The sequence below is a fragment of the Hemiscyllium ocellatum genome, chromosome 4 (genome assembly GCF_020745735.1).
Source record: "Hemiscyllium ocellatum isolate sHemOce1 chromosome 4, sHemOce1.pat.X.cur, whole genome shotgun sequence".
Taxonomy (NCBI): domain Eukaryota; kingdom Metazoa; phylum Chordata; class Chondrichthyes; order Orectolobiformes; family Hemiscylliidae; genus Hemiscyllium; species Hemiscyllium ocellatum.
The window spans coordinates 4,162,023-4,177,599 of record NC_083404.1 but is presented as its reverse complement, the minus strand read 5'-3'; the positions used below and the strand labels follow the sequence as shown (position 1 = coordinate 4,177,599).

Sequence of the window (15,577 nt, the reverse complement as noted above, 5' to 3'; positions counted from 1 at the left end):
AACATAAAGGAAATTAATGGCCTGCTTTCCTGCTGATGTGATCGGTCTGCTCAGATTCACGGCTGAATGAAAATCACCTGTTCACTGAGATCCCAAGAAAGGTTTCCCAGTGAGAAGGCAGCAGCAGCAGCAGAGCTGGAGCTGGGGGGAAATGGGTAAAAGAAATTTTGCTAAAAGAAATTTAGCAAACATTAAAAATAAAGAGATAAAGTTAAAAATTAACATTGCAGTTGTATTAAAAATAACGTCACTTGTAGAAATGTAGTACAAAACATTACAAAGCTAGAATATAATAAAACAAAAAGATAGATTTTAGTTATTATAGAGAATTCAGGAATAGAGTGAAACCAAAATATAGATTTTAATTAACACAGAGACTAGAGGAACATGGTAAAATGTAAATATATATTTTAGTTAATGCAATGAATTAGAAAATAGAGTAAAACAAAAATATATATTTCAGTTAATACAGAGGATTGGAAAGTACATTGAATGGAAAATAAAACCTATTTGAATTTCCATCTCCTTTTAATACAAGCAGCTGGATCAAACAGTACCATACCATGGAATCAGCATTAAACTTGTTTTCTTAAACTTTCTCACTTCATCAGTTACGGCTTTCCAGTTCAAATTTTACAGCAAGAGGAATCACCAGTGAAATGTATTCTCCTTCTTGGTCAGAGCATACAGACTTCACATTAGGAAGGTTTTGATCTTAGAGTCACAGGAATACAGATCCAGAGGCTATGTTCTACGATGAATATAGATTTCCAGCTTCAAGGCCGTTCATGTATATTTATATAACAGGGAGAGTTGGGGTCATAGTTACATACAAAGATACAATGTAGTTTCAATACCAACTTATACAGATTTCGAGTTGCAGTTCCAAGAGATAGCACAAACATTATAACTAGAAGCCAGAACTGACCCCTGGCGCGGAAGAAAAACTATATGAATTGACTGCACTGGAACTGCACTGTGTGAGTGTTATTGTTACAGGGCTGTCTAACTATCGAGGGAGTCTAACGATCGAGGGAGTCTAACTATCGAGGGAGTCTAACTATCAAGGGAGTCTAACTATTAAGGGAGTCTAACATTCGAGGGAGTCTAACTATCAAGGGAGTCGAAGTATCAAGGGAGTCTAACTATCGAGGGAGTCCATGGCTCTAATCCAACGCCATGTAGAGAATGGTACAGGGGAAGATTTCCAAACAGACAATCCAGCAGAATGTTGTGGTGGGGGCATCAACAAGATGAAAGACACTCATTGGTTTGTTCAAAACATGTTAGTCTTCCCGTGGAAAGAACAGTCCATGATCAAAGGTTTGCAGATCCCATGTTCCTAAGCCTAGGACTATGTGCTGTACCATTTTCTAAGGCTTTGCAAAGGCTCAAAACATAAAAGGATAGTGTCCCAGTTATAGCTGCCATAGTATATCAACTGGGGTGACAACTGTGTAAAGCTATTTGGGGTGGTAACTTTGCAATGGAATGTATTTTGTGCATATCATAGAGTCATTTCCTTTATTTCTAAAAGGCCTTTGACAATTTCCAAAAAGGTCTTTGACAATGTGCCGCACATGAGATAAGGATGTATGGTGTTAGGGGTAGAGTATTAGCGTGGATAGAGGATTGGTTGACTGATAGGAAGCAAACAGTGGGGATAAATGAGTGCTATTCTGGCTGGCAATCAGTGACTAGTGGTGTGCCTCAGGGATCAGTGTTGGGACCATAATTATTTACAATTTATATAGATAATTTGGAGTTGGATCCACGTGTACGGTGTCAAAATTCACCGATGATACTAAGATGAGTGGCAGAGCAAAGTGTGCAGAGGACTGTGAAACTTTGCAAAGGAACATAGATACATTGAGCAAGTGGGCAAAGGTCTGGCAGATGGAATACAATGTTAGTAAATGTGAAGTCATCCATTTTAGTAGAAGTAACAGTAAAATAGATTATTACATGAATGATAAAAAGTTGCAGCATGCTGCTGTGCAGAGGGAGCTGGGTGTCTTTGCGCATGAAAAATAGAAAGTTGGTCTGCAGGTACAACAGGTAATTAGGAAGGCAATGGAATTTTGTCCTTCATTACTAAAGGGCTTGAGTTTAAAAGCAGGGAGGTTATGTTGCAGCTGTATAGGGAGCTGGTGGGGCCACACCTGGAGTACTGTGTACAGATTTGGTGTCCTTACTTGAGAAAGGATGTACTGGCACTGGAGGGGGTGCAGAGAAGGTTCACTCGGATGATTCCAGAGTCAAGGGGATTGGCATATGAGGAGAGACTGAGTAGACTGGGATTATATTCATTGGAATTTAGAAGAATGAGGGGGGGTCTTATAGAAACATGTAAAAGTATGAAGGGCATTGATAAAATAGAATTAGAGATTATGTTTCCCTGGCAGGTGAGACTAGGACAAGAGGACTAGGCCTCATGAATAGAGGAAGCAGGTGTAGACCTGAACTGAGAAGGAATTTCTTGCCCCATGTTGTTAATCGATGGAATTCCTTGGCCAAGGAAGTAGTTGATGCTACTTCAGTAATTGCTTTTAAAGCTAAGGCAGATACTTTTTTGCTATGGTGAAAACACAGGTAAGTGGAGCTGAGTCCATGATAAAGATCAGCCATGATCTTATTAAATGGCAGAGCAGGCTCTGAGGGTCAGATGGCCTACTCCTGCTCCTAGTTCTGATGTTCGTATGTTCTCATACAGAATGGAAACAGACCCTTCAGTCCAACCAGTCCATTCCAAACATAACCACAAAGTAAACTAGTCCCACCTGCCTGCTCCTGGCCCATATTCCTCCAAATGTTCCTATTCAAGTAGTTATCGAAATGTTTTTTTTAAACCATGTGATTTCCCAGAGTGGCAGGTGGTGAATGAACAGAATGTGAATTGGGTTACACATTCTGTGATGTCAGTTTGGGGAGGGTGAATAATTGGAGATTTACCAGACGCTGCAGGTTCCGCACTCAAATAGTTTCTTGATTATTAGAGGACTCGATGGTTACAAAGATAGGGCAAGAAAGTGGAGGTGAGGAATGTCCACCATGATCAGCCATGATCCTATTGAATGTTGGAGATGGCTTGAAGGGCCGAATGGCCAACTTCTGTTCATATTTCTTATGGTCTAATGGTTTAAGAGCCACTTAAAGCCAATCAATCAATGCCATTGGGATTTGGCAGCCAGCTTCCAGGACCCCACAGAACTCCCTGAAGTGGACATCCAGTGTCGGCACAGGGAGCAAGTGCTTCTGACAGGATTGAAGACCCTCCCTTTCTCTTGGGTGTTTCACCAACCAGAGACCACCCTCTGGACCACCTTCTTCACTCTCCCACGGTAGTAATCTGAATACAAAAGCCATTTTCTTCAAAAATAAAAAATATTGAGGAGAAGGCACATACACCTTGACATGTCATCTTCCTAATTTCCCTTCTATTGCACATTGCTGCTGCTGCTGCTGTCAAACCAGTGACCTGGAACGGACCTTGCAGTTTGCACTGTCTCTAATTGGACAGAAATCTCATTCTGTACCATTAATTGGCCACTCTGGGGAAATCACCAAGGAATGATATTTCCCACACTGAGTGGGTGTCTGACAACGTTTCAGCGTGATGATTGTTTACAAGCCCATGAAAAAGATCCTGCTCTAGTTGGCAAGATAGAATAGCGTAGCTCGTTGGATCTTTGGAGTTCTCTGCAATGGAGGTTGATGAACTATCGAATCCCTACAGTGTAGAAAGAGGCCATTCTGCTCATTGAATCTGCACCAACCCTTCAAAGAGCATCCCACACACACCCAGCCCATTACTCTATTCCTGTAACCCCACATTTATCACAACTAATCCACTTAGCTTGTACATCCCTTGATACTATGGACAATTTCACCATGAACAATTCACCTAACCTTTACACTTTTGGAGAGACAGAAATCCAAACAGGGAACTTTATTCCCTTCACTGTGTCACAAAGCTGTTCCCTTTATTCTAAAAGCTGTTTCTTTTCTCAAGGATACTGTGTCCTTGATTTTTCTCAGAGGGGTTGTAAACGGACTGGGCTCTGATGAAAAGGATTTGAGAGGCTTTTTGTTTATATATAAACACATGAGACTTCAGGCTAAAGTGGTCATGTTTTAGAAGTGACCGGTATAATGAAAGGGGAGCTGTCAACTCTATAGTTGAGTAGTTCAGTCCAGAACTAGTTCAGAGTTCAATAATGAGCTGTGTGGAAACAAACTCTCTCTCTCTCCTTCTGCCCTTCTAACTTCAACCTGTAAGCATTTGTTCTACCTTTTACTGTTAATTGAGGAGGTTTGCATATTGGGACTGTTGCTTAGATTCAGAACAGCATAATTGAGTCTAGTTTGGATAGGCTGAGTTCTGTAGGGGTTCTTTATTCTGTTCTTTGTGTCATTGTGTGATTTTGCAAATAAATTTTGGTCTGTTTTAAAACCTGATAGTCAACCTCGCTAACTTACTCTGGGTAATTTTCACTGTACACTTACTGAAACAAATTGCAGAGTTATGGTCTGGGCTGCCTGCTTCAGAATGTTTTGAGTGGTCTGGCCTAGTCCATAATAAGTGACAGATTGTAATTAGACTTTCCATTATGAATATAGATACAGGAATTTATAATGGGATATACACGGGTGCAAGACATTTAGATATAAATTGTAACTTTAAGGAACATTGCAATGTTTACCCTAACTGTAATTCAAATGCAATTCGTGTGATGGGAATTGTTTTAAAATGCCCTAAGAGATGTGATAAGGTGGTATACATAAACAAGATAATCTTTCTTTATTCAATAAAGTAAATTGTAAGCAGCCTATTTGTCTTTGTCTGTGTGAATAGATCCAGAATACACAGGATTAAAATAACAAGTCTCAGGCAAGATGAGAGATAATAAGCTGTTTTTCTAAGCTAAGATACATGAAAATCTCTAAAAGTTGAATAAATATTAATTTCTGTACAGAATATTTCTTGGGTATGCATAAAATGTGACCAAATAATAAATGGAACATAACAGGATGCATATTATTTGAGGAGAAGAAGCCATCAGTTTGAATGTTGTTTTTACATTTATAAGAACAATGCTCATCAATATTGGGTCAAACTTGACTTTGGTTTCAGTGTTAGCCCTCCATCTTTGGTGTGGAAGAGCCGGTGTTGGACTGTGGTGGACAAGGTCCAAAGTTACACGACACCATGTTACAGTCCAACAGGTTTCTTTGAAATCACAAGGTTTTGGAGTGTTGCCATGCGAAGGGGCAATGCTCTGAAAGCTTGTGATTTCAGATTAATCTGTTAGATAAACCAGAAATCGCTGGAAAAGCTCAGCAGCTCTGGCAGCGTCCGTGAAAAAGGGCAGCACCCTTCCTCAGAACCGGAAGGGTCACTCAACCTGAAACGTTAACTCTGATTTCTCTCCACAGATGCTGTCAGACCTGCCGATCTTTTCCAGCAAATTCTGTTAGGTTTGACATGCTGTCTGTCATTCTTTATCAGTTATCTGCTGATATGTAAAGGGACGTTCTTTATTTATTGAACTGAAGAGTTGCCTATTAATAGGTTTCCACTCCATGGTGAGATGTTTGCCACTCACCTTTCTTGTGTAACTTTATGCTCTTTCCACCCACACCATTTGAATCAGCATTGCCTTTCCTGTTTATTTTTAAATTTTCTGCTCAATTCTCTTCTTTTTTCTCTACTTTGATCATCATTCCTAAATGTCATTGCCCTTTCAAAGGTTTGCAGGTTTGTGTATGTTATTGATGTTTGTAGCAAAAAAGAAGAAGCAGTGTTGACAATGTGTTTTTTAATGCTGCCTTAGGAAAGACAGTGGTCGAATTGATCAGCACCTGGGAATAGTCAGGCTTCTCCAATATAGAAAATATGTTTTGTGGTTGTTTCCTGAGCTTTGTTCCAGGATCAGGGCTGTTCTTCACTATCCTTCATCTACCTTTTGTTTTGATCAGTGATGTCCTGTGCATGTTACAAACTGCCATTTTTTGAGAGATAGTGAGACACAGAGAGAGGGAGAGAGTGAGAGAATCACATTAGAGTGATAGAAATGTACAGCAGGGAAACAGACCTTTCAGTCCAACTCGTCCATGTCGACCAGATATCCTAAACAAATCCTGTTGGATTTGTTACCATTTGGCCTGTTTCCCTCCAAACCCTTCCTGTTCATATACCAATCCAAATGCCTTTTAAATGCTGTAATTGTACCAGCCTCTACCACTTCCTCTGGCAGCTCATTCCATACATGTACCACCCTCTGCATGTAAAGGTTGCCCCTTAGGTTCCATTTAAATCTTTCCCCTCTCGTCTTAAAACTATGCCCTCTGGTTTTGGACTCCCCTACCCCAGGGAAAAGACATTGGCTATTTACTCTATCCATGCTCCTCATGATTTTATAAATCTCTATAATTTCAGCCTCTGACACTTTAGAGAAAATAGTCCCAGCTTATTCAGCCTCTCTCTATAGCTCCAACCTGGCAGCATCCTCGTAAATCTTTTTTGAACCCTTTGAAGTTTCGCAACATCCTTCCTACAGCAGGGAGACCAGAACCAATTGCAGTATTCCAAAAGTGGCCAAACCAATGTGCTTCAGTTCAGGTTTGTATCCTTTAGTTTTGGTTGTAATTGTAACTTCAGCTCTGAACTCAGACTGGTTGATGTGTGACTAATAGAAAAATACTTATCACAACTGCTGTCACCTTTGCAGCTTTTAACATGACTTTACTGCCACCAGTAAATGCCACAGTTGCCATTATTAACTGTTTGTGCCCAATTATTGCCACCATGATGTGGTTTGTGATTTTTCAAATGTTAGTCCATATTAACATATACCACAAAGATCTCCAGCATCTGCAGACCTCATTTTTTACCCAAAGATTTTAACCTACTGCGAATCCTCTTGCAAGGATGCCTTCCTTGAAGAAGCTCTCTTCCTCCCTCTACAAGGATTTCAGTGAGTCTCTCTCTCACTGCACCCCCCAGGTCATCTCCTCTGCACAGCCTCTCCGCCCCTACCCCACTCCGGCCTATCACCCTCACCTTGACCTCCTTCCACCTATCACATCTCCATCGCCCCTCCCCCAAGTCCCTCCTCCCTACCTTTTATCTTAGCCTGCCTGGCACCCTCTCCTCATTCCTGATGAAGGGCTTATGCCCGAAACGTCGAATTTCCTATTCCTTGGATGCTGCCTGACCTGCTGTGCTTTAACCAGCAACACATTTTCAACTGTGATCTCCAGCATCTGCAGACCTCATTTTTTACCCGAAGATATACCACAAAGAGTAAGCTTTTTGAGAACCTGAAAAAGATGTCTAGAAGTTTCTGTACTATTTTCATGGTTGCAATATCATAAGGTGATACAAGTTTGGGTTTTGTACTAACCTATGTTGCTGTACATTGCAATACATGCATAGCTAACTCCAAGTGCCACACTGACTCTATTTTACAGAGATCATGACTGAACATAGGAAGGGTACGTTTACACTAGTACATCGCACTGTCGTAAAGATACAAGTTTTCCTGGTCTGGAATCTGGGCCATACCACAACATAATTTCTTCAGAAGTTGACTCTGAAAGCTCCATATTTGCTCCACCCGCAAGTTAGATTGACTCATTAATAGAATCAAATGTTCTCTTGCTTCATTAAGCTTTGCGGTAATCCATCATTTCATGTCATATTTCTAATTGTCTATGTAGATGTTCATCGGCTTTCTCAGTAGCTACCATATCAGACAACATGGTAGTTTTGCACCAGCCCTGCTGGATATGAGCAATATGCTCTTCATACTGACCATGCCCACAATGAGTGAAACCCTGATTTTGGAAATAAGAAGGTAACTCATTAGAACAGCTGGTAATATCACAGAATCCTGCCCACTTCCTGTCTCTTCCATAGGAAGATCTTAGATCAACAGTCCGCACGCACTCACTTCCACAAACTGAGGCCCTGAAGTAGTTCACTAATTATCAGTTAGGGGTTTAATTAAAATCCACATGGGCTGCAATTACTTTGAGTCCATGTTAAACAAGAAAGAGGTGACTAAGCCACCTGGTGAACCAGTATTGGAAGGCTCACAGCTTGAGAAAGGCAGTATGTTGTGTATGATTTAGGGACTGAATATAGCACAGCTGGGTGGCTATTGAGAGGCATTCTACACCCAGCCGGTCTCTCCTGGTAACATCTCCAATCCCAGGAACACCCCTAATCCCATGAAAAAAACCCAATCCCACTCACACCCCCAATCCCAGTAAAAAACCCAATCCCACTCACACCCCCAAAACTCAGTAACAAACCCAATCCCAGTAACAGAGTTGAAAAATGTGGTGCTGCAAAACCACAGCAGGCCAGGCAACATCCAAGGAGCAGCAGAATCGACGTTTCGGGCATAAGCCCAGTAATGTTTCAAATCCCAGTAATACCTCCAATCCTAGAGACATCTCCAATCCCAGTAACATCTCCAATCCCAGTATCATCTGCAATCCCAATAACACTCCCACTCCCAGTAACATCTTCAATCCCAGTAACACCTCCAGTCGCAGTAACACCACCAATCCCAGTAACATCTCGTATCCCAGTAACATCTCCAATCCCAGTAACATCTCCAATCCCAGTAACATCTCCAGTTGCAGTAACACCTCCAATCCCAGTAACATCTCGTATCCCAGTAACACCTCCAATCCCAGTAACACCTCCAATCCCAGTGACATCTCCAATCACAGTAACACCTCCAATCCCAGTGACATCTCCAATCCCAGTAGCATCTCCAATCCCAGTATCATCTCCAATCCCAGTAACACCCCTAATCCCAGTAACATCTCCAATCCCAGACACTCCACCATTCTTTTCACACCCCCAATCCCAGTCACTCCCCCAAACTCAGTAACACCCCCTTCCCAATCACACCCTCAATCCCAATCACACTCCCAATCCCAGTCACACCCCCAATCCTAGTAACACGCCAAATCCCAGTCACACCCCCAATCCCAGTAACATCCCAAATCCCAGTCACACTCTCAATCCCAGTCACACTCTCAATCCCAGTAACACCCACAATTCCAATAACACTCCCACTCCCAGTAACGTCTTCAATCCCAGTAACACCCACAATCCCAGTAACATCACCAATCACAGTCAAATCTCCAATCACAGTAAAACCCCCAATCCCAGTAATATCTCCAATCCCAGAATCATCTCGAATCCCAGTAACACTCCCACTCCCAGTAACACCCCCAATCCCAGTAACACCCACAATCCCAGTAACATCTCAATCCCAGAAAAACCTCCAATCCCAGTAATGTCTCCAGTCGCAGTAACAATCCCACTCCCAGTAACACCCCCAATACCAGACACACCGCCATTCCTGTCACACCCCCAATCCCAGTCACTCCCCCAAACTCAGTAACACCCCCAATCCCAGTGACATCTCCAATCCCAGTATCATCTCCAATCCCAGTAACACCGTCAATCCCAGTAACATTTCCAATCCCAGTATCATCTCCAATCCCAATAACACTCCCACTCCCAGTATCATCTCCAATCCCAGTAACATCTCCAATCTCAGAAACACCACCAATCACAGTAATAACTTCAATCCCAGTAACATCCCTAACCCCAGTAACATCTCTAATCCCAGTAAATGTCAAATCACAGTAACACCCTCAATCCCAATAACACCCCCAATCCTAGTAACACCCACAATCCCAGTAACATCTCCAATCCCAGACACTCCACCATTCTTTTCACACCCCCAATCCCAGTCACTCCACCAAACTCAGTAACACCCCCTTTCCAATCACACTCCCAATCCCAATCACACTCCCAATCCCAGTCACACCCCCAATCCTAGTAACACCCCAAATCCCAGTCACACCCCCAATCCCAGTAACACCCCCAATCCCAGTAACACCCTCAATCCCAGTAACATCCCAAATCCCAGTCACACTCTCAATCCCAGTCACACTCTCAATCCCAGTAACATCTCCAATCTCAGTAACATCTCCAATCCCAGTAACAAACCCAATCCCAGCAACACCACCAACCACAGTCACACCCTCAATCCCAGTCACAGGCCCAGTCCTAATGACAGGCCCATCCTAAAAACACTTTCTGCAGAGCACCGTTCTCTGGATAGTGGGCAGCATCTATGTCCATTCTTGGTGAGCTGCTGAGTTCAAGAGCTGTTGTTCTCTGCGTGATGAGTGGAGGGATTTTCACCACTGGGGACTTGATTTCAGAGGAAAGTCCACTGATGGCCCCCAGACTCTGACTGGAGGCAGGTATGGCAGGACCTTACTGTAAGATGTCAGCTTCACCTCAATAACTTGTCAACAAGCAGACAAGACACCCAATGAAATCAGAAGAGATTGAACAATGATACAGAGGGGGTTGGAGTATAAATATCGAACTTATGTAACAGGACGCTAACCTGTCACACGTGTGGGGGGCGGTGGGAGGGTGGTGGAGAATTGGTACAGTTCATTAACTGATATCTGGCTGCCTCACACTGTCTAACCTCCCCCTGCCCTGATCACCAACTTCCATCTTCCTTGATATCTGACCTTCCACTCATGAGGAGATTGAAACTCCCACTGTCAGTCTGTGTAACCTCTCCTCCCCATTAAATATCTGACCCACCCTCCCCCAAATTCCTGCCTTCCCATATCCAATCATTCCTGCTATTACATCCAATCATTCCTCCACAGTTTTGTACTGCTTTACCTCCATGATATTTGGCAAAGAACTAAGAAAATTTACAGCCCAGGAACAGGTCCTTCAGTCCTCCCAGCCTGAGCTGATCCAAATGTACTGTCTAAACCTATTGCCCAATTCATAAGCATCTGTATCTCTCTGCTCCCCCACATTCTCATGCATCTGTCCAGATGTATCTCAAATGAATCTACCTGCCTGCCTCTACTACCTCTGCTGGCAACGCATTCCAGGCACCTACCACCCTCTGTGTAAAGTACTTGCCATTGTATCCCCCTTAAATGTTTCACCTCTCACCTTGAAAGCGTGACCTCTCGTTATTGAATCCTTCACCCTGGGAAAAAACTTATCTCTATCCACCCTGTCCATACCCTTCATGAATTTGTAAATCTCAATCAGGTCCTCCCTCCATCTCCTTTTTTTCTAATGAAAACAAACCTAACCTACACAACCTCTCTTCATAGCTAGCACCTTCCAAACCAAGCAACCTCCTCGTAAACCTTCTCTGCACCCTCTCCAAAGCAACCACATCCTTTTGGTAATGTGGTGACCAGAACTGTACACAGTATTCTAAACGCAGCCAAACCAATGTTTTATAAATTTTAACTTGACCTGCCAGCTCTTATACTCAACACCCCATCCAATGAAGGCTAGCATACTATATGCCTTCTTGACCACTCTATCCACCTGTGCAGCAACCTTCAGGGTACAATGGATCTGTACTCCCAGGTCTCTCTGCTCATCAACTTTTCCCAAGGCTCTTGCGTTTACTGTATAATTCACTCCAGAATTAGACTTCGCAAAATGCATTGCCTCACATTTGCCTGGATTCAACCCCATCTGCCAGTTCTCCACCCAACTCTCCAGTCTATCTATATTCTCCTGTATTCTTTGACAGTCCCTTATGCTTTCTGCTACTCCACTAATCTTTGTGTCATCTGCAAACTTGCTGATCATACCAATATGCCCTCTTCCAGATCACTTATGTATATCACAAACAACAGTGGCCCCAGCACTGACCCCTGTGGAACACCACTGGTCACCTTTCTCCATTTTGAGAAACTCCCTTCAATTACTACTCTCTGTCTCCTGTTTCTCAACCAGTTCTTTATCCACCTCGATAGAACACCCTGCACACTGTGTGACTTCACTTTCTCCATTAGTTTACCATGGGGAACCTTATCAAGTTCCACGTATATGACATCAACAGCCTTTCCTTCATCTATCAACTTGGTCACTTCCTCAAAGAACTCTACTAAGTTGGTAAGGCACAATCTCCCACCCTGCACAAAACCATGTTGCCTATCACTGATAAGCCCATTCTTTTCTAAATATAAATAGATTTTATCCCTCAGTACCTTCTCCAGCAACTTTCCCACCACTGACGAAAGGCTCACTGGTCTGTAGTTACCCGGAATATCCCTACTACCCTTCTACAGGGGGACAACATGAGCAACCCTCCAGTCCTTCGGCACCTCACCTGTATTTAAGGATGTCACAAAGATATTTGTCAGGGCCCCAGCTATTTTCTCTCTTACCTTCCTCAGCAACCCGGGATAGATCCCATCCAGTTCTGGGGTTTTGTCCACCTTAATAACCTCTAGCCTACCCAACACATCTTCCCTATTTATGTCAATGTGATCCAGACTAATCAAACACCTATCTCTAATCTTAACATACATCATGTTCCTCTCCTCAGTGAACACTGATGCAAAGTAATCATTCAGAATCTCACCCATTATCTCAGGTTCGACAGCCTTCCTTCATTATCCTTGAGTGGACCAATCCTTTCTTTAGTTACCCACTTGCTTCTTGTATAAGAATAAAAGACTTTGGATTCTACTTAACTCTGCTCACTGAAGCTATTTCATGACCCCTTTTAGCCCGTTGATTCCTCGTTAAAGACTGGTCCTACTCTTCTGATATTCCTCCAGGCCCATTCTGTTCTGAGCTGCCTAGACCTTATGTACGCTTCCCTTTTCCTCTTGGCTAGTCATATAATTTCTCCTGTTACCCACGGTTCACGAATCTTGCCCTTCCTATCATTTGCCTTCAACAGGACGTGCTATCCTGCACTATCCTTAATCTATATTTAAAAGCCTCCCACATCTCAAATATGTTCTTCCCTTCAAATAGCTGTGTCCAATCCACATTTCCCAGCTCCTGCCTAATTTTGATATAATTGGCCTTGGCCCTGTTTAGCACTCTTCCCTTAGGACCACTCTCATCTTTATCTACGAGTATTCTAAAACTTACAGAATTGTGGTCACTGTTCCCAAAGAAATCTCCCACTACAACTTCTACCACTTGTCCTGGCTCGTTCCCCAGTACCAGGTCCAATATTGCCCCTTCCCTCATCAGACTATTGACATACTGCTCTAGAAAAGCGCTCTCCTGGGAACTTCTTACAACTTCTACCCCATCCAGACCTCTGATGTTAAGTATATCCCAGTCAATGTTGGGAAAATTAAAATCTCCCATCACCACTACCCTATTGCCTCTACATTATTCCATAATCTATTTACTATTTGTTCTTCTACCTCACGCTCACTGTTGGGAGGTCTGTAATACAGCCCCAACAATCTAACTGCACCCTTCTTATTTCTCAGCTCCACCCATAATGCCTCACTACTCAAGCCCTCCATAGTGTCCTCCTTCAGCACAGCCGTGATATCATCCTTGACCAGCAATGCAACTCCACCTCCCCCCCAACTTTTACTTCCCTTCCTGTCCTTTGTGAAGCACCTATATCCTGGAACATTTAGTTGCCAATCATCATGGCCTTCCTTCAGCCAAGTCTCTGTGATCGCAATATTCTCACACTCCCAGGTACCAATCCAAGCCCTAAGTTCATCTGCCTTACACACTATACTCCTTGCATTAAAGTAGATGCACTTCAGGCCACCAGTTCTTGTGCGCTCACCTGCTCTCTGCCTACTCTTTCCCTTATTAATGCTATTTTCATGGTTCTTACAGTCTCCAGTTTCCACCTCGCTGTCTACTTATCTTCTCTTCTGGTTCCCAGCCAACTGCCACATTAGTTTAAACCCTCCCCAGCAGCAGTAGCAAAATCTCACAAGGTTCCAGTCTGGTTCAGATGTAGACCATCCATTTTGTAATCGTCCCACGTTCCTCAGAACCGGTCCTAATGTCCAACAAATCTGAACCCCTCCATCCTACACCATCCCTCAAGCCTTGTGTTGCCTGAAGGCAACATCCTTTCTTCTTCCCTCTTCTCTAATATTTTCCCCAATGCATCTGATCTTACCTTACCATTTTTATTCCCGCAATATCTATTCTTTCCCAATAATATTCAATCCTCGCCCGCAATAACTAATCTCTCCCCATCTGCCCACAGCCAAATATTTAAAAAAGGGGCTCAGTAGCAAGAGCAGGCCATTTGGCCCGCTAAGCCTGACCCACATTCAATAAACTCATGACTGATGGTGACTGTGGTCTTCATTTTATTTTCTTGCTTGCCTCCCATAAAGTCCCTCGGCTATCAAAAACCTGAGGAGAAAGTGAGGTCTGCAGATGCTGGAGATCAGAGCTGAAAATGTGTTGCTGGAAAAGCGCAGCAGGTCAGGCAGCATCCAAGGAACAGGAGATTCGACGTTTCGGGCATAAGCCCTTCTTCAGGCCTGGGAATGTGAATTCCACAGACCATCAACTCTTAGAGAAAAGGCAAGCTTCTCACTTGCAAGGGGATGTTAATTTTTTTCTGAGATGGTGAGGAACTTCTTTTTTCAGAGGGTTGTGGGTCTTTGAATAGAATAGAACAGAGCTCCTTGCCACAAAGAGGCAGAGTCCTGGGGATTATTTAAGCTGATACTTGATTGGTATGAGAATCAAGGTTTATGGCGAATTGCAGGAAAGTGGACATGAGGAACATTGAATCAGCCATGATCACATTGAATGACAAAGCAGGCTTGAGAGGTCAAATTTCCTATGGTTACTATTTCCAATGGTTTTATGGTCTATTTTAAAATGGAGGCCACTTCTTCCAAACCTGTGTCCTCTAGTTTTAGACTGTGTCCACAAGAGAAATCATCCTCTTGGTATCCACCCTCTCAAGTCTTTTGAAGAGCTGATATATTGCAATAGGATCACCTCTCATTCTACCGAACTCCAGTGAATACAGTTCCAAGCTGTTCCACATTCCTTCTTCATGAGATAAGCCTTCATTCCAGGAGATTGAGTAAAGTAAACCTCCTCTGAACTGCCTCTAACACAATTTTACCTGGGAACTTAAATCCACCTTCCTTCTGGATGTAGGTTTGCTCACTGACCTTCCTTCCCCACAGCAGTTGAACTGGATTTGATTTGATTTATTGTAGTCACGTGTGCCTAACTACAGTGAAAAGCTTTGTTTTGTAAGGAGTACAGGCAGGTCATAGCAATCAAGGACATGCAGATCATAAGGTGCTTAGACAGAGCAAGGCACACAGGGTTACACTACACAAGTGGTGAGCAAAATGCGATCAATATTATTTGAAGTTAGTGAGTCCAATCAAGCCATTCCGTATCAGATCCACTTATGGATATGTAAATGTTGATTTGTTCTCCTCACATGGTACAGTGAGGACCATGCCACTAACAGTAGGGGATGTGGAGAGTTTACCAAATTAAACATAACCAACAAGCTGTCCTTGAACATGTTGGTGTGTATATTCAAATTTCCTCTACCTGACAGAAAAAGCTGTGGGAGAGCATTACCGGGGTGGGAGGGGTCTTTGATGGTGTTGGCAACGAGAATTGTAAGTGGAGTCTATCGATGGGAGGTTGGCTTTTGTCATGGCCTGGGCTGTGCACACCACCTTCTAGACAGCTCAGTTACTGTACCAG

The 15,577-nt window shown here is 43.0% G+C and overlaps 1 protein-coding gene across 2 annotated transcripts in view; it reads right to left on the bottom strand.

Moving 5' to 3' along the window:
* LOC132815267 (sodium/potassium-transporting ATPase subunit beta-1-interacting protein 3-like) overlaps positions 1-15,577 on the bottom strand; it is a 450,311-nt gene that overhangs the window by 56,667 nt on the left and 378,067 nt on the right. The gene's annotated exons all lie outside the window — the stretch shown is intronic.